This window comes from Vigna unguiculata, chromosome 1 (assembly GCF_037176805.1).
Source record: "Vigna unguiculata cultivar grain cowpea cultivar isolate G323 ecotype 2 chromosome 1, ASM3717680v1, whole genome shotgun sequence".
Classification (NCBI taxonomy): Eukaryota; Viridiplantae; Streptophyta; class Magnoliopsida; order Fabales; family Fabaceae; genus Vigna; species Vigna unguiculata.
The window spans coordinates 39,830,874-39,854,411 of NC_140792.1; positions in this window are offsets into that span (position 1 = coordinate 39,830,874).

Consider the following 23,538-nt stretch of genomic DNA (forward strand, 5'->3'; position numbering starts at 1 on the left):
GTTACAAAAATCAACCCTTATTACTTTTACTAGGTGGCTGTCTTGAAGAAAAAAATGGGCAAATAAGTGGGGCATAATAAAAAAATAAGTGGAGAGCTACGTATTAGTTTTCGTACAAAGTTTTAAACTTTATTAATTTTTTTTTATTATCTAAAGGGATGCACTTTTTATGGATAAAAAGTTTGATTATAAGTTACGAAAATCAACCCTTATTATATTTACTAGGTGGCTGTCTTGAAGAAAAATATGAGCAAATAAGTGGGGCATAATAAAAAAATAAGTGGAGAGCTACGTATTAGTTTTCGTAAAAAGTTTTAAACTTTAATAAATTTTTTTTATTATCTAAAGGGATGCACTTCTTATGGATCAAAAGTTTGTTTATAAGTTACAAAAATCAACCCTTATTACTTTTACTAGGTGGCTGTCTTGAAGAAAAAAATGAGCAAATATGTGGGGCATAATAAAAAAATAAGTGGAGAGCTACGCATTAGTTTTCGTACAAAGTTTTAAACTTTATTAATTTTTTTTTATTATCTAAAGGGACGCACTTCTTATGGATCAAAAGTTTGATTATAAGTTATAAAAATCGACCCATATTACTTTTACTAGGTGGCTGCCTTGGAGAAAAAAATGGGCAAATAAGTGGGGCAAAATAAAAAAATAAGTGGAGAGCTACGTATTAGTTTTGTACAAAGTTTTATACTTTATTAATTTTGTTTATTATCTAAAGGGACGTGCTTCTTATGGATCAAAAGTTTGATTATAAGTTACAAAAATCAACCCTTATTACTTTTACTAGGTTGTTGCTTTGAAGAAAAAAATGGACAAATAAGTGGGGCATAATAAAAAAAATAAGTGGAGAGAGCTACGTATTAGTTTTTGTAGAAAGTTTTAAACTATTAATTTTTTTTATTATCTAAAGGGATGCACTTCTTAAGGATCAAAAGTTTGATTATAAGTTACAAAAATCAACCCTTATTACTTTCAGTAGGTGGCTGTCTTGAAGAAAAAAATGGGCAAATAAGTGGAGCATAATAAAAATATAGTTTTGGTACAAAGTTATAAACTTTATTAATTTTTTTTTATTATCTAAAGGGACGCACTTCTTATGGATCAAAAGTTTGATTATATGTTACAAAAATGAAGCCTTATTACTTTTTCTAGGTGGCTGCCTTGAAGAAAAAAAAATTGGAAAATAAGTGGGGCATAATAAAAAAATACATGGAAAGCTACTTATTAGTTTTCGTACAAAGTTTTAAACTTTATTAAATTTTTTTTATTATCTAAAGGGATGCACTTCTTATGGATCAAAACTTTCATTATAAGTTACAAAAATTAACCCATATTACTTTTACTAGGTGGCTGCCTTGAAGAAAAAAAATGGGCAAATAAGTGGGTATAATAAAAAAATACGCGGAAAGCTACTTATTAGTTTTCGTACAAAGTTTTAAACTTTATTAAATTTTTTTTTATTATCCAAAGGGATCTACTTCTTATAGATGAAAAGTTTGATTATAAGTTAAAAAAATCAACTCTCATTACTTTCACTAGGTAGCTGGTGCTTGAAGAAAAAAATAGGAAAATAAGTGGGGCATCATAAAAAAAAAATGGAGAGCTAAGTATTAGTTTTCGTAAAAAGTTTGAAACTATTAAACAATTTTTTTGAATTATCCAAAGGGATGCACTTCTTATCTCAAGTTTGATGATAAGTTACAAAAATCAACCCTTATTACTTTTACTAGGCGGCTGCCTTGAAGAAAAAAAATGGGCAAATAAGTGGGGCATAATAAAAAAATAAGTGGAGAGCTATGTATTAGTTTTCGTACAAAGTTTTAAACTTTATTAAATTTTGTTATTATTATCTAAAGGGATGCACTTCTAATGGATCAAAAGTTTGATTATAAGATACAAAAATTATGGGTAAATAAGTGGGGCATAATAAAAAAATAAGTAGAGAGCAACGTATTAGTTTTCGTACAAGGTTTTAAACTTTATTAAATTTTTTATTATTATCTAAAGGGATGTAGGTCTTATGGATCAAAAGTTTGATTATAAGATACAAAAATCAACCCTTATTACTTGTACGAGGTGGCTGCCTTGAAGAAAAAAATGGGGAAATAAGTGGGGCATAATAAAAATATAAGTGGGGAGCTACGTATTAGTTTTCGTACAAAGTTTTAAACTATTGAACTTTTTTTTTATTATCTAAAGGGATGCACTTCTGATGATCAAAAGTTTGATTATAAGATACAAAAATCAACCCTTATTACTTTCACTAAGTGGCTGCCTTGAAAAAAAAAATAGTCAAATAAGTGGGGCATAATAATAAAATAAGTGGAGAGCTACGTATTAGTTTTCGAACAAAGTGTTTTAAACTTTAATTATTTTTTTTATTATCTAAAGGGATGCACTTCTTATGGATCAAAAGTTTGATTATAAGTTACAAAAATCAACCCTTATTACTTTTACCAGGTGGCTGTCTTGAAGAAAAGAAATGAAGTGGAGAGCTACGTATTAGTTTTCATACAAAATTTTAAACTTTAATATTTTTTTTTATTATGTAAAGGTATACACTTCTTGTGGATCAAAAGTTTGATTATAAGATTAAAAAATCAACCCTTATTACTTTCACTAGGTGGCTGCCTTGAAGAAAAAAATAGGCAAATAAGTGGGACATAATAAAAAAATAAGTGGAGAGCTACATATTAGCTTTCGTACAAAGTTCTAAATTTTATTAAATTTTTTATTATTATCTAAAGGGATGTAGTTCTTATGGATCAAAAGTTTGATTATAAGTTACAAAAATCAACCCTTATTAGTTTCACTAGGTGGCTGCCTTGATTAAAAAAATGGGCAACTAAGTGGGCTACCATAATAAAAAAAATAAGTGGAGAACTACATATTAGTCTTGGTACAAAGTTTTAAACTTTATTATATTTTTTATATTATCTAAAGGGATTCACTTCTTATGGATCAAAAGTTTGATTATAAGTTACAAAAATCAACCCTGATTACTTTAAAAAGGTGGATGCTTGAAGAAAAAAATGGGCAACAAAGTGGGCCATAATAAAAAAATAAGTGGAGAGCTACGTATTAGTTTTGGTACAAAATTTTAATCTTTATTAAATTTTTTATTATTATCTAAAGGGATGCACTTCTTATGGATCAAAAGTTTGATTATAAGATACAAAAATCAACCCTGCATACTTGTAATAGGTGGCTGCCTTGAAGAAAAAAATGGACAAATTAGTGGGGCATAATAAAACAATAAGTGGAGAGTTACGTATTAGTTTTGGTACAAAGTTTTAAACTTTATTAAATTTTTTATTATCTAAAGGGACGCACTTCTTATGGATCAAAAGTTTGATTGTAAGTTAGAAAAATCAACCCGTATTACTTTAACTAGGTGGCTGCCTTGAAGAAAAATATGGGCAAATAAGTGGGGCATAATAAAACAATAAGTGGAGAGCTACTTATTAGTTTTTGTACAAAGTTTTAAACTTTATTAAATTTTTTTTTATTATCTAGAGGTATGAACTTCTTATGGATCAAAAGTTTGATTATAAGATACAAATATCAACCCTTATTACTTTGACTAGGTGGCTGTTTGAAGAAAAAAATGGTCAAATAACTGGGGCATAATAAAAAAATATGTGGTGAGCTACATATTAGTTTTCGTACATTGTTTTAAACTTTATTAAATTTTTTTTCTTATCTAAAGGGATGCACTTCTTATAGATGAAAAATTTGATTAGAAGATAAAAAAATCAACCCTTATTACTTTCACTAGGTGGCTGCCTTGAAAAAAAAAATAGGCAAATAAGTGGGACATAATAGAAAAATAAGTGGAGACCTACGTATTAGTTTTCGTACAAAGTCCTAAACTTTATTAAATTTTTTATTATTATCTAAAGGGATGTAGTTCTTATGGATCAAAAGTTTGATTATAAGTTACAAAAATCAACCCTTATTACTTTCACTAGGTGGCTGCCTTGAAGAAAAATATGGGCAAATAAGTGGGGCATAATAGAAAAATAAGTGGAGACCTACGTATTAGTTTTCCTACAAAGTCCTAAACTTTATTAATTTTTTTATTATTATCTAAAGGGATGTAGTTCTTATGGATCAAAAGTTTGATTAGAAGATACAAAAATCAACCCTTATTACTTTCACTAGGTGGCTGCCTTGAAGAAAAAAAATGGGCAACAAAGTGGGCCATAATAAAAAAATAAGTGTAGAGCTACGTATTAGTTTTGGTACAAAGTTTTAATCTTTATTAAATTTTTTATTATTATCTAAAGGGATGCACTTCTTATGGATCAAAAGTTTGATTATAAGATACAAAATTCAACCCTTATTACTTGTAATAGGTGCCTGCCTTGAAGAAAAAAAATGGACAAATTAGTGGAGCATAATAAAACAATAAGTGGAGAGCTACGTATTAGTTTTGGTACAAAGTTTTAAACTTTATTAAATTTTTTATTATTATCTAAAGGGATGCACTTCTTATGGATCAAAAGTTTGATTATAAGTTACAAATATCAACCCTTATTACTTTCACTATGTGGCTGCCTTGAAGAAAAATATGGGCAAATAAGTGGGCCATAATAAAACAATAAGTGGAGAGCTACGTATTAATTTTTGTACAAGGTTTTAAACTTTATTAAATTTTTTTAATCATCTAAAGGGATGCACTTCTTATGGATCAAAAGTTTCATTATAAGTTACAAAAATTAACCCATATTACTTTTACTAGGTGGCTGCCTTGAAGAAAAAAAATGGGCAAATAAGTGGGTATAATAAAAAAATACGCGGAAAGCTACTTATTAGTTTTCGTACAAAGTTTTAAACTTTATTAAATTTTTTTTTATTATCCAAAGGGATCTACTTCTTATAGATGAAAAGTTTGATTATAAGTTAAAAAAATCAACTCTTATTACTTTCACTAGGTAGCTGGTGCCTTGAAGAAAAAAATAGGAAAATAAGTGGGGCATCATAAAAAAAAAATGGAGAGCTAAGTATTAGTTTTCGTAAAAAGTTTGAAACTATTAAACAATTTTTTTTAATTATCCAAAGGGATGCACTTCTTATCTCAAGTTTGATGATAAGTTACAAAAATCAACCCTTATTACTTTTACTAGGCGGCTGCCTTGAAGAAAAAAAATGGGCAAATAAGTGGGGCATAATAAAAAAATAAGTGGAGAGCTATGTATTAGTTTTCGTACAAAGTTTTAAACTTTATTAAATTTTGTTATTATTATCTAAAGGGATGCACTTCTAATGGATCAAAAGTTTGATTATAAGATACAAAAATTATGGGTAAATAAGTGGGGCATAATAAAAAAATAAGTGGAGAGCAACGTATTAGTTTTCGTACAAAGTTTTAAACTTTATTAAATTTTTTATTATTATCTAAAGGGATGTAGTTCTTATGGATCAAAAGTTTGATTATAAGATACAAAAATCAACCCTTATTACTTGTACGAGGTGGCTGCCTTGAAGAAAAAAATGGGGAAATAAGTGGGGCATAATAAAAAAATAAGTGGAGAGTTACGTATTAGTTTTCGTATAAAGTTTTAAACTTTATTAAATTTTTTTTTATTATCTAAAGGGATGCACTTCTTATGGATCAAAAGCTTAATTATAAGTTACAAAAATAAACCCTTATTACTTTTACGAGGTGGCTGCCTTGAAGAAAAAAATGGGCAAATAAGTGGGACATAATAAAAAAATAAGTGGAGAGCTACGTATTAGTTTTAGTACAAAGTTTTAAACTTTATTAATTTTTTTTTATTATCTAAAGGGACGCACTGCTTATGGATCAAAAGCTTAATTATAAGTTACAAAAATAAAACCTTATTACTTTTACTAGGTGGTTGCCATGAAGAAAAAAAGGGACAAATAAGTGGGGCATAATAAAAAAATAAGTGGAGAGTTACGTATTAGTTTTCGTACAAAGTTTTAAACTTTATTAAATTTTTTATTATTATCTAAAGGAATGCACTTCTTATGGATCAAAAGTTTGATTATAAGTTACAAAAATCAACCCTTATTACTTTTACTAGGTGGCTGCCTTGAAGAAAAAAATGGACAAATAAGTGCGGCATAATAAAAAAATAAGTGGAGAGCTACGTATTAGTTTTCGTACAAAGTTTTAAACTATTAATTCTTTTTTATTATCTAAAGGGATGCACTTCTTATGATCAAAAGTTTGATGATAAGTTACAAAAATCAACCCTTATTACTTTTACTAGGTGGCTGCCTTGAAGAGAAAAATGGGGAAATAAGTCGGGCATAATAAAAAAAATAAGTGGAGAGCTACGTATTAGTTTTCGTACAAAGTTTTAAACTTTATTAAATTTTTTTTATTATCTAAAGGGATGCACTTCTTATGCATCAAAAGTTTGATTATAAGTTACAAAAATCAGCCCTTATTACTTTCACTAGGTGGCTTTGAAGAAAAATATGGGCAAATAAGTGGGGCATAATAAAAAAAATTAGTGGAGAGCTACGTATTAGTTTTTGTACAAAGTTTTAAACCTTATTAATTTTTTTTTATCATCTAAAGGGATGCACTTCTTATGGATCAAAAGTTTGATTATAAGTTACAAAAATCAACCCATATTACTTTTACTAGGTGGCTGCCTTGAAGAAAAAAAAAATGGGCCAATAAGTGGGGCAGAATAAAAAAATACGCGGAAAGCTACTTATTAGTTTTCGTACATAGTTTTAAACTTTATTAGTTTTTTTTTTATTATCTAAAGGGATGCACTTCTTATAGATGAAAAGTTTGATTATAAGTTAAAAAAATCAACTGTTATTACTTTCACTAGGTAGCTGCCTTGAAGAAAAAAATAGGCAAATAAGTGGGGCATAATAACAAAATAAGTGGAGAGCTAAGTATTAGTTTTCGTACAAAGTTTTAAACTATTAAACAATTTTTTTTTAATTATCCAAAGGGATGCACTTCTTAAGTATCTCAAGTTTGATGATAAGTTACAAAAATCAACCCTTATTACTTTTACTAGGTGGCTGCCTTGAAGAAAAAAAATGGGCAAAAAAGTGGGGCATAACAAAAAAATAAGTGGGGAGCTACGTATTAGTTTTCGTACAAAGTTTTAAACTTTATTAAATTTTTTATTATTATCTAAAGGATGCACTTCTTATGGATCAAAAGTTTGATTATAAGTTACAAAAATCAACCCTCATTATTTTCACTAGGTGGTTGCCTTGAAGAAAAATATGGGCAAATAAGTGGGGCATAATAAAAAAATAAGTGGAGAGCTACGTATTAATTTTCGTACAAAGTTTTAAACTTTAATAATTTTTTTTATTATCTAAAGGGATGCACTTCTTATGGATCAAAAGTTTGATTATAAGTTACAAAAATCAACCCTTATTAGTTTCACTAGGTGGCTGCCTTGAAGAAAAAAATAAGGAAATAAGTGGGGAATAATAAAAAAATAAGTGGAGATCTACGTATTAATTTTCGTACAAAGTTTTAAACTTTAATAATTTTTTTTTATTATCTAAAGAGATGCACTTCTTATGGAACAAAAGTTTGATTATTAGTTACAAAAATCAACCCATATTACTTTAACTATGTGGCTGCCTTGAAGAAAAAAATAGGCAAATAAGTGGGGCATAATAAAAAAATAAGTGGAGAGCTACGTATTAGTTTTCGTACAAAGTTTTAAACTTTATTAATTTTTTTTATTATCTAAAGGGACGCACTTCTTATGGATCAAAAGTTTGATTATTAGTTACAAAAATCAACCCTTATTACTTTCACTAGGTGGCTGCTTGTAAGAAAAAAATAAGGAAATAAGTGGGGAATAATAAAAAAATAAGTGGAGATCTACGTATTAATTTTCGTACAAAATTTTAAACTTTAATAAATTTTTTTTATTATCTAAAGAGATGCACTTCTTATGGATCAAAAGTTTGATTATAAGTTAGAAAAATCAACCCATATTACTTTTACTAGGTGGCTGCCTTGAAGAAAAAAATGGGCAAATAAGTGGGGCATAATAAAAAAATAAGTGGAGAGCTACGTATTAGTTTTCGTACAAAGTTTTAAACTTTATTAAATTTTTTTTAATTATCCAAAGGGATGCACTTCTTAAGTATCACAAGTTTGATTATAAGTTACAAAAATCAACCCTTATTACTTTTACTAGGTGGCTGCCTTGAAGAAAAAAATGGGCAAATAAGTGGGGCAGAATAAAAAAATAAGTGGAGAGCTACGTATTAGTTTTCGTACAAAGTTTTAAACTTTATTAAATTTTTTTTAATTATCCAAAGGATGCACTTCTTAATTATCACAAGTTTGATTATAAGTTACAAAAATCAACCCTTATTACTTTCACTAGGTGGCTGCCTGTAAGAAAAAAATAAGGAAATAAGTGGGGAATAATAAAAAAATAAGTGGAGGAGCTACGTATTAATTTTCGTACAAAGTTTTAAACTTTAATAATTTTTTTTTTATTATCTAAAGGATGCACTTCTTATGGATCAAAATTTTGATTATAAGTTACAAAAATCAACCCATATTACTTTTACTATGTGGCTGCCTTGAAGAAAAAAATAGGGAAATAAGTGGGGCATAATAAAAAAATAAGTGGAGAGCTACATATTAGTTTTCGTACAAAGTTTTAAACTTTATTAATTTTTTTTATTATCTAAAGGGACGCACTTCTTATGGATCAAAAGTTTGATTATTAGTTACAAAAATCAACCCTTATTACTTTCACTAGGTTGCTGCCTTTAAGAAAAATATGGGCAAATAAGTGGGGCATAATAAAACAATAAGTGGAGGGTTACGTATTAATTTTCTTACAAAGGTTTAAACTTTATTAAATTTTTTTTCAGTATCCAAAGGGATAAGTATCACAAGTTTGATTATAAGTTACAAAAATCAACCCTTATTACTTTTACTAGGTGGCTGCCTTGAAGAAAAAAATGGGCAAATAAGTGGGGCATAATAAAAAAATAAGTGGAGAGCTACGTATTAGTTTTAGTACAAAGTTTTAAACTTTATTAATTTTTTTTATTATCTAAAGGGACGCACTTCTTATGGATCAAAAGTTTGATTATTAGTTACAAAAATCAACCCTTATTACTTTCACTAGGTTGCTGCCTTTAAGAAAAATATGGGCAAATAAGTGGGGCATAATAAAACAATAAGTGGAGAGCTACGTATTAGTTTTCGTACAAAGTTTTAAACTTTATTAATTTTTTTTTATTATCTAAAGGGACGCACTTCTTATGGATCAAAAGTTTGATTATTAGTTACAAAAATCAACCCTTATTACTTTCACTAGGTTGCTGCCTTTAAGAAAAATATGGGCAAATAAGTGGGGCATAATAAAACAATAAGTGGAGAGCTACGTATTAATTTTCTTACAAAGTTTTAAACTTTATTAAATTTTTTTTAAGTATCCAAAGGGATGCACTTCTTAAGTATCACAAGTTTGATTATAAGTTACAAAAATCAACCCTTATTACTTTTACTAGGTGGCTGCCTTGAAGAAAAAAATGGGCAAATAAGTGGGGCATAATAAAAAAATAAGTGGAGAGCTACGTATTAGTTTTCGTACAAAGTTTTAAACTTTATTAATTTTTTTTATTATCTAAAGGGACGCACTTCTTATGGATCAAAAGTTTGATTATTAGTTACAAAAATCAACCCATATTACTTTCACTAGGTTGCTGCCTTAAAGAAAAATATGGGCAAATAAGTGGGGCATAATAAAACAATAAGTGGAGAGCTACGTATTAGTTTTCTTACAAAGTTTTAAACTTTATTAAATTTTTTTTAAGTATCCAAAGGGATGCACTTCTTAAGTATCACAAGTTTGATTATAAGTTACAAAAATCAACCTTTATTAGTTTCACTAGGTGGCTGCCTTGAAGAAAAAAATAAGGAAATAAGTTGGGAATAATAAAAAAATAAGTGGAGAGCTACGTATTAATTTTCGTACAAAGTTTTAAACTTTAATAATTTTTTTTTATTATCTAAAGGGATGCACTTCTTATGGATCAAAAGTTTGATTATAAGTTACAAAAATCAACCCATATTACTTTTACTAGGTGGCTGCCTTGAAGAAAAAAATGGGCAAATAAGTGGGGCATAATAAAAAAATAAGTGGAGAGCTACGTATTAGTTTTCGTACAAAGTTTTAAACTTTTTTAAATTTTTTATTATTATCTAAAGGGATGCACTTCTTATGCGTCAAAAGTTTGATTATAAGTTACAAAAATCAACCCTTATTACTTTGACTAGGTGGCTGCCTTGAAGAAAAATATGGGCAAATAAGTCGGGCATTATAAAACAATAAGTGGAGAGCTACGTATTTGTTTTTGTACAAAGTTTTAAACTTTATTAATTTTTTTTTTATTAGCTAAAGGGATGCACTTCTTATGGATCAAAATTTGATTATAAGTTACAAAAATCAACCCTTATTAGTTTCACTAGGTGGCTGCCTTGAAGAAAAAAATAAGGAAATAAGTGGGGAATAATAAAAAAATAAGTGGAGATCTACGTATTAATTTTCGTACAAAGTTTTAAACTTTAATAATTTTTTTTTTTTTATTATCTAAAGAGATGCACTTCTTATGGATCAAAAGTTTGATTATAAGTTACAAAAATCAACCCATATTACTTTTACTAGGTGGCTGTCTTGAAGAAAAAAATGGGCAAATAAGTGGGGCATAATAAAAAAATAAGTGGAGAGCTACGTATTAGTTTTCGTACAAAGTTTTAAACTTTATTAAATTTTTTTTAATTATCTAAAGGGATGCACTTCTTAAGTATCACAAATTTGATTATAAGTTACGAAAATCAACCCTTATTACTTTTACTAGGTGGCTGCCTTGAAGAAAAAAATGGGCAAATAAGTGGGGCAGAATAAAAAAACAAGTGGAGAGCTACGTATTAGTTTTCGTACCAAGTTTTAAACTTTATTAATTTTTTTTATTATCTAGAGGGACGCACTTCTTATGGATCAAAAGTTTGATTGTAAGTTAGAAAAATCAACCCGTATTACTTTAACTAGGTGGCTGCCTTGAAGAAAAATATGGGCAAATAAGTGGGGCATAATAAAACAATAAGTGGAGAGCTACGTATTAGTTTTCGTACAAAGTTTTAAACTTTATTAAAGTTTTTTTTATTATCTAAAGGGACGCACTACTTATGCATCAAAAGTTTGATTATAAGTTACAAAAATCAACCCTTATTAATTTCACTAGGTGGCTGCCTGTAAGAAAAAAATAAGGAAATAAGTGGGGAATAATAAAAAAATAAGTGGAGGAGCTACGTATTAATTTTCGTACAAAGTTTTAAACTTTAATAATTTTTTTTATTATCTAAAGGATGCACTTCTTATGGATCAAAAGTTTGATTATAACTTACAAAAATCAACCCATATTACTTTTACTATGTGACTGCCTTGAAGAAAAAAATAGGCAAATAAGTGGGGGATAATAAAAAAATAAGTGGAGAGCTACGTATTAGTTTTCGTACAAAGTTTTAAACTTTATTAATTTTTTTTATTATCTAAAGGGACGCACTTCTTATGGATCAAAAGTTTGATTATTAGTTACAAAAATCAACCCTTATTACTTTCACTAGGTTGCTGCCTTTAAGAAAAATATGGGCAAATAAGTGGGGCATAATAAAACAATAAGTGGAGAGCTACGTATTAATTTTCTTACAAAGTTTTAAACTATTAAATTTTTTTTCAGTATCCAAAGGGATGCACTTCTTAAGTATCACAAGTTTGATTATAAGTTACAAAAATCAACCCTTATTACTTTTACTAGGTGGCTGCCTTGAAGAAAAAAATGGGCAAATAAGTGGGGCATAATAAAAAAATAAGTGGAGAGTTACGTATTAGTTTTCGTACAAAGTTTTAAACTTTATTAATTTTTTTTATTATCTAAAGGGACGCACTTCTTATGGATCAAAAGTTTGATTATTAGTTACAAAAATCAACCCTTATTACTTTGACTAGGTGGCTGCCTTGAAGAAAAATATGGGCAAATAAGTCGGGCGTTATAAAACAATAAGTGGAGAGCTACGTATTTGTTTTTGTACAAAGTTTTAAACTTTATTAATTTTTTTTTATTAGCTAAAGGGATGCACTTCTTATGGATCAAAATTTGATTATAAGTTACAAAAATCAACCCTTATTAGTTTCACTAGGTGGCTGCCTTGAAGAAAAAAATAAGGAAATAAGTGGGGAATAATAAAAAAATAAGTGGAGATCTACGTATTAATTTTTCTTACAAAGTTTTAAACTTTAATAATTTTTTTTTATTATCTAAAGAGATGCACTTCTTATGGATCAAAAGTTTGATTATAAGTTACAAAAATCAACCCATATTACTTTTACTAGGTGGCTGCCTTGAAGAAAAAAATGGGCAAATAAGTGGGGTATAATAAAAAAATAAGTGGAGAGCTACGTATTAGTTTTCGTACAAAGTTTTAAACTTGATTAAATTTTTTTTAATTATCCAAAGGGATGCACTTCTTAAGTATCACAAATTTGATTATAAGTTACGAAAATCAACCCTTATTACTTTTACTAGGTGGCTGCCTTGAAGAAAAAAATGGGCAAATAAGTGGGGAAGAATAAAAAAACAAGTGGAGAGCTACGTATTAGTTTTCGTACCAAGTTTTAAACTTTATTAATTTTTTTTGTTATCTAGAGGGACGCACTTCTTATGGATCAAAAGTTTGATTGTAAGTTAGAAAAATCAACCCGTATTACTTTAACTAGGTGGCTGCCTTGAAGGAAAATATGGGCAAATAAGTGGGGCATAATAACACAATAAGTGGAGAGCTACATATTAGTTTTCGTACAAAGTTTTAAACTTTATTAAAGTTTTTTTTATTATCTAAAGGGACGCACTACTTATGCATCAAAAGTTTGATTATAAGTTACAAAAATCAACCCTTATTAATTTTACTAGGTGGCTGCCTGTAAGAAAAAAATAAGGAAATAAGTGGGGAATAATAAAAAAATAAGAGGAGGAGCTACGTATTAATTTTCGTACAAAGTTTTAAACTTTAATAATTTTTTTTTATTATCTAAAGGATGCACTTCTTATGGATCAAAAGTTTGATTATAACTTACAAAAATCAACCCATATTACTTTTACTATGTGACTGCCTTGAAGAAAAAAATGGGCAAATAAGTGGGGCATAATAAAAAAATAAGTGGAGAGTTACGTATTAGTTTTCGTACAAAGTTTTAAACTTTATTAATTTTTTTTATTATCTAAAGGGACGCACTTCTTATGGATCAAAAGTTTGATTATTAGTTACAAAAATCAACCCTTATTACTTTGACTAGGAGGCTGCCTTGAAGAAAAATATGGGCAAATAAGTTGGGCGTTATAAAACAATAAGTGGAGAGCTACGTATTTGTTTTTGTACAAAGTTTTAAACTTTATTAATTTTTTTTTATTAGCTAAAGGGATGCACTTCTTATAGATCAAAATTTGATTATAAGTTACAAAAATCAACCCTTATTAGTTTCACTAGGTGGCTGCCTTGAAGAAAAAAATAAGGAAATAAGTGGGGAATAATAAAAAAATAAGTGGAGATCTACGTATTAATTTTCGTACAAAGTTTTAAACTTTAATAATTTTTTTTTTATTATCTAAAGAGATGCACTTCTTATGGATCAAAAGTTTGATTATAAGTTACAAAAATCAACCCATATTACTTTTACTAGGTGGCTGCCTTGAAGAAAAAAATGGGCAAATAAGTGGGGCATCATAAAAAAACAAGTGGAGAGCTACGTATTAGTTTTCGTACCAAGTTTTAAACTTTATTAATTTTTTTTATTATCTAGAGGGACGCACTTCTTATGGATCAAAAGTTTGGTTGTAAGTTAGAAAAATCAACCCTTATTACTTTAACTAGGTGGTTGCCTTGAAGAAAAATATGGGCAAATAAGTGGGGCATAATAAAACAATAAATGGAGAGCTACGTATTAGTTTTCGAACAAAGTTTTAAACTTTATTAAAGTTTTTTTTATTATCTAAAGGGACGCACTACTTATGCATCAAAAGTTTGATTATAAGTTACAAAAATCAACCCTTATTACTTTCATTAGGTGGCTGCCTGTAAGAAAAAAATAAGGAAATAAGTGGGGAATAATAAAAAAATAAGTGGAGGAGCTACATATTAATTTTCGTACAAAGTTTTAAACTTTAATAATTTTTTTTTATTATCTAAAGGATGCACTTCTTATGGATCAAAATTTTGATTATAACTTACAAAAATCAACCCATATTACTTTTACTATGTGACTGCCTTGAAGAAAAAAATAGACAAATAAGTGGGGGATAATAAAAAAATAAGTGGAGAGCTACGTATTAGTTTTCGTACAAAGTTTTAAACTTTATTAATTTTTTTTATTATCTAAAGGGACGCATTTCTTATGGATCAAAAGTTTGATTATTAGTTACAAAAATCAACCCTTATTACTTTCACTAGGTGGCTGCCTTGAAGAAAAAAATGGGCAAATAAGTGGGGCATAAAAAAACAATAAGTGGAGAGCTACGTATTAATTTTCTTACAAAGTTTTAAACTATTAAATTTTTTTTCAGTATCCAAAGGGATGCACTTCTTAAGTATCACAAGTTTGATTATAAGTTACAAAAATCAACCCTTATTACTTTTACTAGGTGGCTGACTTGAAGAAAAAAATGGGCAAATAAGTGGGGCATAATAAAAAAATAAGTGGAGAGTTACGTATTAGTTTTCGTACAAAGTTTTAAACTTTATTAATTTTTTTTATTATCTAAAGGGACGCACTTCTTATGGATCAAAAGTTTGATTATAAGTTACAAAAATCAACCCTTATCACTTTCACTAGGAGGCTGCCTTTAAGAAAAATGGGCAAATAAGTGGGGCATAATAAAACAATAAGTGGAGACCTACGTATTAGTTTTCTTACAAAGTTTTAAACTTTATTAAATTTTTTTTAATTATCCAAAGGCTGCACTTCTTAAGTATCACAAGTTTGATTATAAGTTACAAAAATCAACCCTTATTACTTTTACTAGGTGGCTGCATTGAGGAAAAAAAATGGGCAAATAAGTGGGGCATAATAAAAAAATAAGTGGAGAGCTACGTATTAGTTTTCGTACAAAGTATTAAACTTTATTAAATTTTTTATTATTATCTAAAGGGATGCACTTCTTATGCATCAAAAGTCTGATTATAAGTTACAAAAATCAACCCATATTACTTTTACTAGGTGGCTGCCTTGAAGAAAAAAAATGGGCAAATAAGTGGGGCATAATAAAAAAATAAGTGGAGAGCTACGTATTAGTTTTCGTACAAAGTTTTAAACTTTATTAATTTTTTTTATTATCTAAAGGGACGCACTTCTTATGGATCAAAAGTTTGATTTTAAGTTAGAAAAATCAACCCTTATTACTTTAACTAGGTGGCTGCCTTTAAGAAAAATATGGGCAAATAAGTGGGGCATTATAAAACAATAAGTGGAGAGCTACGTATTAATTTTCTTAAAAAGTTTTAAACTTTTATTAAATTTTTTTTAATTATCCAAAGGCTGCACTTCTTAAGTATCACAAGTTTGATTATAAGTTACAAAAATCAACCTTTATTACTTTTACTAGGTGGCTGCCTTGAAGAAAAAAAATGGGCAAAGAAGTGGGGCATAATAAAAAAATAAGTGCAGAACTACGTATTAGTTTTCGTACAAAGTTTTAAACTTTATTAAATTTTTTATTATTATCTAAAGGGATGCACTTCTTATGCATCAAAAGTTTGATAATGTTTAAAACTTTTTACGAAAACTAATACGTAGCTCTCAACTTAATTTTTTATTATGCCCCACTTATTTGCCCTTATTTTATTCAAAGCAGCCACCTAGTGAAAAGTAATAAAGTTTGATTTTTGTAACTTATAATCAATCTTTTGATCCATCAGAAGTGTATCCCTTTAGATAATAATAAAAAAATTTAAAAAAGTTTAAAACTTTGTACGAAAACTAATACGTAGCTCTCCACTTATTTTTTTATTATGGCCCACTTATTTGCCCATTTTTTTCTTCAAGGCCACCACCTAGTGAAAGTACTAAGGGTTGATTTTTGTAACTTATAATAAAACTTTTGATCCATAAGAAGTGCATCCCTTTAGATAATAAAAAAAAAATTAATAAAGTTTAAAACTTTGTACGAAAACTAATACGTAGCTCTCCACTTATGTTTTTATTATGCCCCACTTATTTGCCCATTTTTTTCTTCAAGGCAGCCACATAGTAAAAGTAATAAGGGTTGATTTTTGTACCTTATAATCAAACTTTTGATCCGTAAGAAGTGTATCCCTTTATATAATAAAAACAATTTAATAAAGTTTAAAACTTTGTACGAAAACTAATACGTAGTTCTCAACTTATTTTTTTATTATACGCCACTTGTTTGCCCATTTTTTTCTTTAAGGCAGCCACATAGTAAAAGTAATAAGGGTTTATTTTTGTACCTTATAATCAAACTTTTGATCCATAAGAAGTGTATCCTTATATATAATAAAAACAATTTAATAAAGTTTAAAACTTTGTACGAAAACTAATACGTAGATCTCAACTTATTTTTTTATTATACGCCACTTATTTGCTCATTTTTTTCTTTAGGGCAGCCATCTAGTAAAAGTAATAAGGGTTGATTTTTTTAACTTATAATCAAACTTTTGATTCATAAGAAGTGCATCCCTTTAGATAATAAAAAAAAAATTGGTTAATAAAGTTTAAAACTTTGTACGAAAACTAATACGTAGCACTCCATTTATTGTTTTATTATGCCCCACCTATTTGCCCATTTTTTTCTTCAAGGCGGAAGTGAATGTCATAAGGGTTGATTTTTGTATCTTATAATCAAACTTTTGATCCGTAAGAAGGGTATCGCTTTATATAATAAAAAAAATTAATAAAGTTTAAAACTTTGTACTAAAACTAATAGGTAGCTCTCCACTTATTTTTTATTATACCCCACTTATTTGCCCATTTTCTTCTTGAAGGCAGCCACCTAGTAAAAGTAATAAGGGTTGATTTTTGTAACTTATAATCAAACTTTTGATCCATAAGAAGTGCGTCCCTTTAGATAATAAAAAAAAATTAATAAAGTTTAAAACTTTGTACGAAAACTAATAGGTAGCTCTCCACTTATTTTTTATTATACCCCACTTATTTGCCCATTTTCTTCTTGAAGGCAGCCACCTAGTAAAAGTAATAAGGGTTGATTTTTGTAACTTATAATCAAACTTTTGATCCATAAGAAGTGCATCCCTTTAGATAATAAAAAAAAATTAATAAAGTTTAAAACCTTGTACGAAAACTAATACATAGCTCTCCACTTATTTTTTTATTATGCCCCACTTATTTGTCCATTTTTTTCTTCAAGGCAGTCACCTAGTAAAAGTAATATGGGTTGATTTTTGAAACTTATAATCAAACTTTTGATCCATAAGAAGTGCATACCTTTAGATAATAATAAAAAAATTAAATAAAGTTTAAAACCTTGTACGAATACTAGTACGTAGCTCTCCACTTATTTTTTTACTATGCCCCACTTATTTGTCCATTTTTTTCTTCAAAGCAGCCACCTAGTGAAAGTAATAAGGGTTTATTTTTGTAACTTATAATCAAACTTTTGATCCATAAGAAGTGCGCCGCTTTAGATAAAAAATTTTTTTTTATAAAGTTTAAAACTTTGTACGAAAACTAATACGTAGCTCTCCACTTATTTTTTTATTATGCCCCACTTATTTGTCCATTTTTTTCTTCAACGCATCCACCTAGTGAAAGATTTTTGTAACTTATAATCAAACTTTTGATCCATAAGAAGTGCATCCCTTTAAATAATAAAAAAAAAATAATAGTTTAAAACTTTGTACTTAAACTAAAACGTAGCTCAACACTTATTGTTTTGTTATGCCCCACTTATTTGCCCATTTTTTTCTTCAAGGCAGCCACCTAGTACAAGTATTAAGGGTTGATTTTTGTAACTTATAATCAAACTTTTGATCCATAAGAAGTGGGTCGCTTTAGATAATAATTTTTTTTTATAAAGTTTAAAACTTTGTACGAAAACTAATACGTAGCTCTCCACTTATTTTTTTATTATGCCCCACTTATTTGCCCATTTTTTTTTCAAGGCAGCTACCTAGTGAAAGTAATAAGGGTTTATTTTTGTAACTTATAATCAAATTTGTGGTACATAAGAAGTGCATCCCTTTGGATAATATATAAGAAGTGATGACTATATTTTAACACTTTGTACGAAAACTAATACGTAGCTCTCCACTTATTTTTTTATTATGCCCCACTTATTTGCCCATTTTTTTTCTTCAAGAGAGCCACCTACAGAAAGTAATAAGGGTTGATTTTTGTAACTTATAATGAAACTTGTGATCCATAAGAAGTGCATCCCTTTGGATAATAAAAAAAATATTTTAATAAAGTTTAAAACTTTGTACGAAAAATAATACGTAGCTCTCCACTTATTCTTTTATTATGCCCCACTTATTTGTCCATTTTTTTCTTCAAGGCACCCACTTAGTAAAAGTAATAAGGGTTGATTTTGGTAACTTATAATCAAACTTGTGATACTTAAGAAGTGCATCTCTTTGGATAATTACAAAAAATGTTTAATAAAGTTTAAAACATTGTACGAAAACTAATACGTAGCTCTACACTTATTGGTTTATTATGCCCCACTTATATGCCTATTTTTTTCTTCAAGGCAGTCACCTAGTTAAAGTAATAAGGGTTGATTTTTGTATCTTATAATCAAACTTTTGATCCATAAGAAGTGCATCCCATTAGATAATAAAAACAAATTAATAAAATTTAAAACTTTGTACGAAAACTAATACGTAGCTCTCCACTTATTTGTTTATTATGCCCCACTTATTTGTCTATTTTTTCTCCAAGTCAGCCACCTAGTGAAGGTAATAAGGGTTGATTTTTTAACTTATAATCAAAGAAGTGGTACATAAGAAATGCATTCCTTTGGATAATAAAAAAAATGTTTTAATAAACTTTAAAAATTTGTACGAAAAATAATAGGTAGCTCTCCACTTTTTTTTTTATTATGCCCCACTTATTTGCCCATTTTTTTCTTCAAAGCAGCCACCTAGTAAAAGTAATAAGGGTGGATTTTTGTAACTTATAATCAAAGTTTTGATGCATAAGAAGTGCATCCCTTTAGATAATAAAAAAAATTAATAATTAATGTAAAACTTTGTATGCAAACTAATACGTAGCTCTCCACTTATTTTTTTATTATGCCCCACTTATTTTCCCATTTTTTTTCTTCAAGGCTGCCACTTAGTGAAAGTAAGTAGGGTTGATTTTTGTAACTTATAATCACAGTTCTGGTACATAAGATGTGCATCCCTTTGGATAATAAAAAAAAATTGTTTAATAAATTTTGAAACTTTGTACGAAAACTAATACGTAGCTTTCCACTTATTTGTTTATTATGCCCCACTTATTTGCCTAATTTTTTCTTCAAGGCAGCCACCTAGTGAGAGTAATAAGGGTTGATATTTGTAACTTATAATCAAACTTGTGGTACATAAGAAGTGCATCCTTTGGATAATATATAAGAAATGATCACTATATTTTAACACTTTGTACGGAAACTAATACGTAGCTCTTATTTGTGTATTTTTTTCTTCAAGGCAGCCACCAAGTGAAAGTAATAAGGGTTGATTTTTGTAACTTATAATAAAATATGTGGTGCATAAGAGGTACATCCCATTGGATGATAAAATCAAGAGATTGATTAGCAAATTTAAAAAAATTGTACGCAAAGTATCAAAAACATTTCCACATATTTGTTCATTGTGCCAAACTTTTTTACCTATCTTTTTTGGCCTATTTTTTTCTTGAAGCCAGCGACCTCGTGCAAGAAATAAGGGTTAATTTTTCTAACTTATAATAAAATATTGGGTACATGAGAGCTACATCCCATTGAATGATAACAAAAACATTGATTAGCAAATTATAAAAAATTGTACATAAAGTATCAAACAACTTTCCACATATTTGTTCTTTGCACCAAACTTTTTTGCTTATCTTGTTTAGCCTATTTTTTTCTTCAAGTCATCGACCTTATTCAAACAATAAAGGTTGATTTTTGTAACTCATAATAAAATTCGTGGTACATAAGAGGTACATCCCATTGAATGATAACAAAAAGGTTGATTAGCAAATTTTAAAAAATTGTACGCAAAGTATCAAACAACTTTCCACATATTTGTTCATTTTGTCCAATTTCTTTGTCTATCTGGTTTGGCCTATTTTTTTCTTCAAGCCAAGCCACCTTGTGCAAAAAGTAAGAGTTGATTTTTGTAACTTATAACAAAATATGTGGTACATAAGAGGTACATCTCATTGGATGATAAAATAAAGAGATTGATTAGCAAATTTAAAAATAATGTACGCAAAGTATCAAAAACCTTTCCACATATTTGTTCATTATGCCAAACTTTTCTACCAATCTTTTTTTGTCTATTTTTTTCTTCAAGCCAGCCACCTTGTGCAAGAAGTAAGGGTTAATTTTTGTAACTTATAATAAAATATTGGGTACATAAGAAGTACATCCTATTGAATGATAACAAAAAGATTGATTAGCAAATTATAAAAAATTGTACGCAAAGTATCAAACAATTTTCCACATTTTTATTCATTGTGCCAAACTTTTTAGCCTATCTTATATGGTCTATTTTTTTCTTCAAGCCAGTCACCTTGTGCAAAAAGTAAAGGTTGATTTTTGTAACTTATAATAAAATATGTGGTACATAAGAGGTACATCCCATTGGATGATAAATAAAAGAGATTGATTAGCAAATTTTTAAAAATTGTACTCAAAGTATCAAACAACTTTCCAAATATTTGTTCATTGTGCCAAACTTTTTTGCTTATCTTGTTTGTCCTATTTTTTCTTCAAGTCAACCACCTTGGGCAAACAATGAGGGTTGTTTTTGTAACTCATAATAAAATTGGTGGTACATAAGCGCTACATCCCATTGAATGATAACAAAAAGATTATTTAGCAAATTTTAAAAAATTGTACATAAAATATCAAACAACTTTCCACATATTTGTTCATTGTACCAAACTTTTTTTTCCTATCTTGTTTGGCCTATTTTTTTCTTCAAGTTAGCCACCTGTGCAAGATGTAAGGGTTGATTTTTGTAAAAATATGTCGTACTTAAGAGGTACATCCCATTGGATGATAAAATAAAGAGATTGATTAGCAAATTTTAAAAAATTGTATGCAAAGTATCAAACAACTTTCCTCATTGTGCCAAACTTTTTTACCTATCTTGTTTGCCCTATTTTTTTCTTCAAACCAGCCACCTTGTGCAAGAAGTAAGGGTTGATTTTTGTAACTTATAATAAAATATGTGGTGCATAAGAGATACATCCCATTGGATGATAAAATAAAGAGATTGATTAGCAAATTTAAAAATAATGTACGCAAAGTATCAAAAACCTTTCCACATATTTGTTCATTATGCCAAACTTTTTTACCAATCTTTTTTGGCCTATTTTTTTCTTCAAGCCAGCCACCTTGTGCAAGAAGTAAGGGTTAATTTTTGTAACTTATAATAAAATATTGGGTACATAAGAAGTACATCCCATTGAATGATAACAAAAAGATTGATTAGCAAATTATAAAAAATTGTACGCAAAGTATCAAACAACTTTCCACATTTTTATTCATTGTGCCAAACTTTTTTGCCTATCTTATATGGCCTATTTTTTTTCTTCAAGTCAGCCACCTTGTGCAAAAAGTAAAGGTTGATTTTTGTAACTTGTAATAAAATATGTGGTACATAAGAGATACATCCCATTGGATGATAAAGTAAAGAGATTGATTAGCAAATTTTAAAAAATTGTATGCAAAGTATCAAACAACTTTACTCATTGTGCCAAACTTTTTTACCTATCTTGTTTGGCCTATTTTTTTCTTCAAGCCAGCCACCTTGTGCAAGAAGGGTTGATTTTTCTAACTTATAATAAAATATGTTGTACAGTACATGAGAGCTACATCCCATTGAATGATAACAAAAACATTGATTAGCAAATTTTAAAAAATCTTACGCAAAGTATCAAACAACTTTCCACATATTTGTTCATTTTGTCCAATTTCTTTGTCTATCTGGTTTGGCCTATTTTTTTTCAAGTCATCCACCTTATGCAAACAATAAAGGTTGATTTTTGTAACTCATAATAAAATTCGTGTACATATACATCCCATTGGATGATAAAAAAAAGATTGATTAGCAAATTTTAAAAAATTGTACAAAAATTAACAAACAACTTTTCACATATTTGTTCATTTTGTCCAACTTCTTTGTCTATCTTGTTTGGCCTTTTTTTTCTTCAAGTCAGCCACCTATTGCAAGAAGTAAGGATTAATTTTTGTAACTTATAATAAAATATGTGGTACATGAGGGGTACATCCCATTGGATAATAAAAAAGAAATTGATTAGTAAATTTTAAAAAAGTGTATGAAAAGTAACAAAAAATTTTTCACATATTTGTTCATTTTGTTCGACTTATTTGCCTATATGGTGTGACCTTTTTTTTTTAAGCCAGCAACCTGGTGCAAAGGGTTGATTTTTGTAACTTATAATTAAATTCTTGGTACATAAGACGTACATCCCATTGGATGATAAAAAAAGATTGATTAGCATATTTTAAAAAAGTGTACGAAAAGTAACAAACAACTTTTCACTCATTTGTTCATTTTGTCCAACTTCTTTGTCTATATGGTTTGGCCTATTTTTTTTTTTCAAGCCGACCACCTAGTTCAAGAAGTAAAGATTAATTTTTGTAACTTATAATAGCCACTTAGTGGAAACAAGGTTGATTTGTATGACTTGTAATCAAATTTGTGGTACTATTAATACCCAAGTTTGTTTTGGATGATTAAAAAAATTGTTTCCAAAGAAAAAACAATTGTTAATTAAAAAAAATTGTTTTTAAAAAATAATAAAATTAATTAGAAAAGTTTCATTTAATTTTTTTTAAAAGAATAATAATAATAATAATAATAATAATAATAATAATAATGTAGGTGTTTAAGTAATAATAATAATAATATAAAATGTTAATTAAAAAATAAAAAAAATTAGTTTTATTTAATTTTATTTAAGTTAAGTTAGAAATTAAAAAAACGGTTTTAACGTAAAAATGTTAGACGGTTTCTTATATTTTTGTATTAAATAATAATAATAATAATAATAATAATAATAAAAAAAAAAAAACATACTACTATTACAGTTTCTTGAACTTTCATTTGATTATAGTTTTTGGTCAATTTATTTATTTCAAAAGATTACTTCACATTCAATAAGGGGGCTTCACATTCAATAAGGGGGCCAACACTTCCCATTCTTCCACCACAATTTTTATCTTTTTTAACTTTTTAAATGTTTAAATATATATTTGGTTATTTAATTTTTTTCTTTTATATAT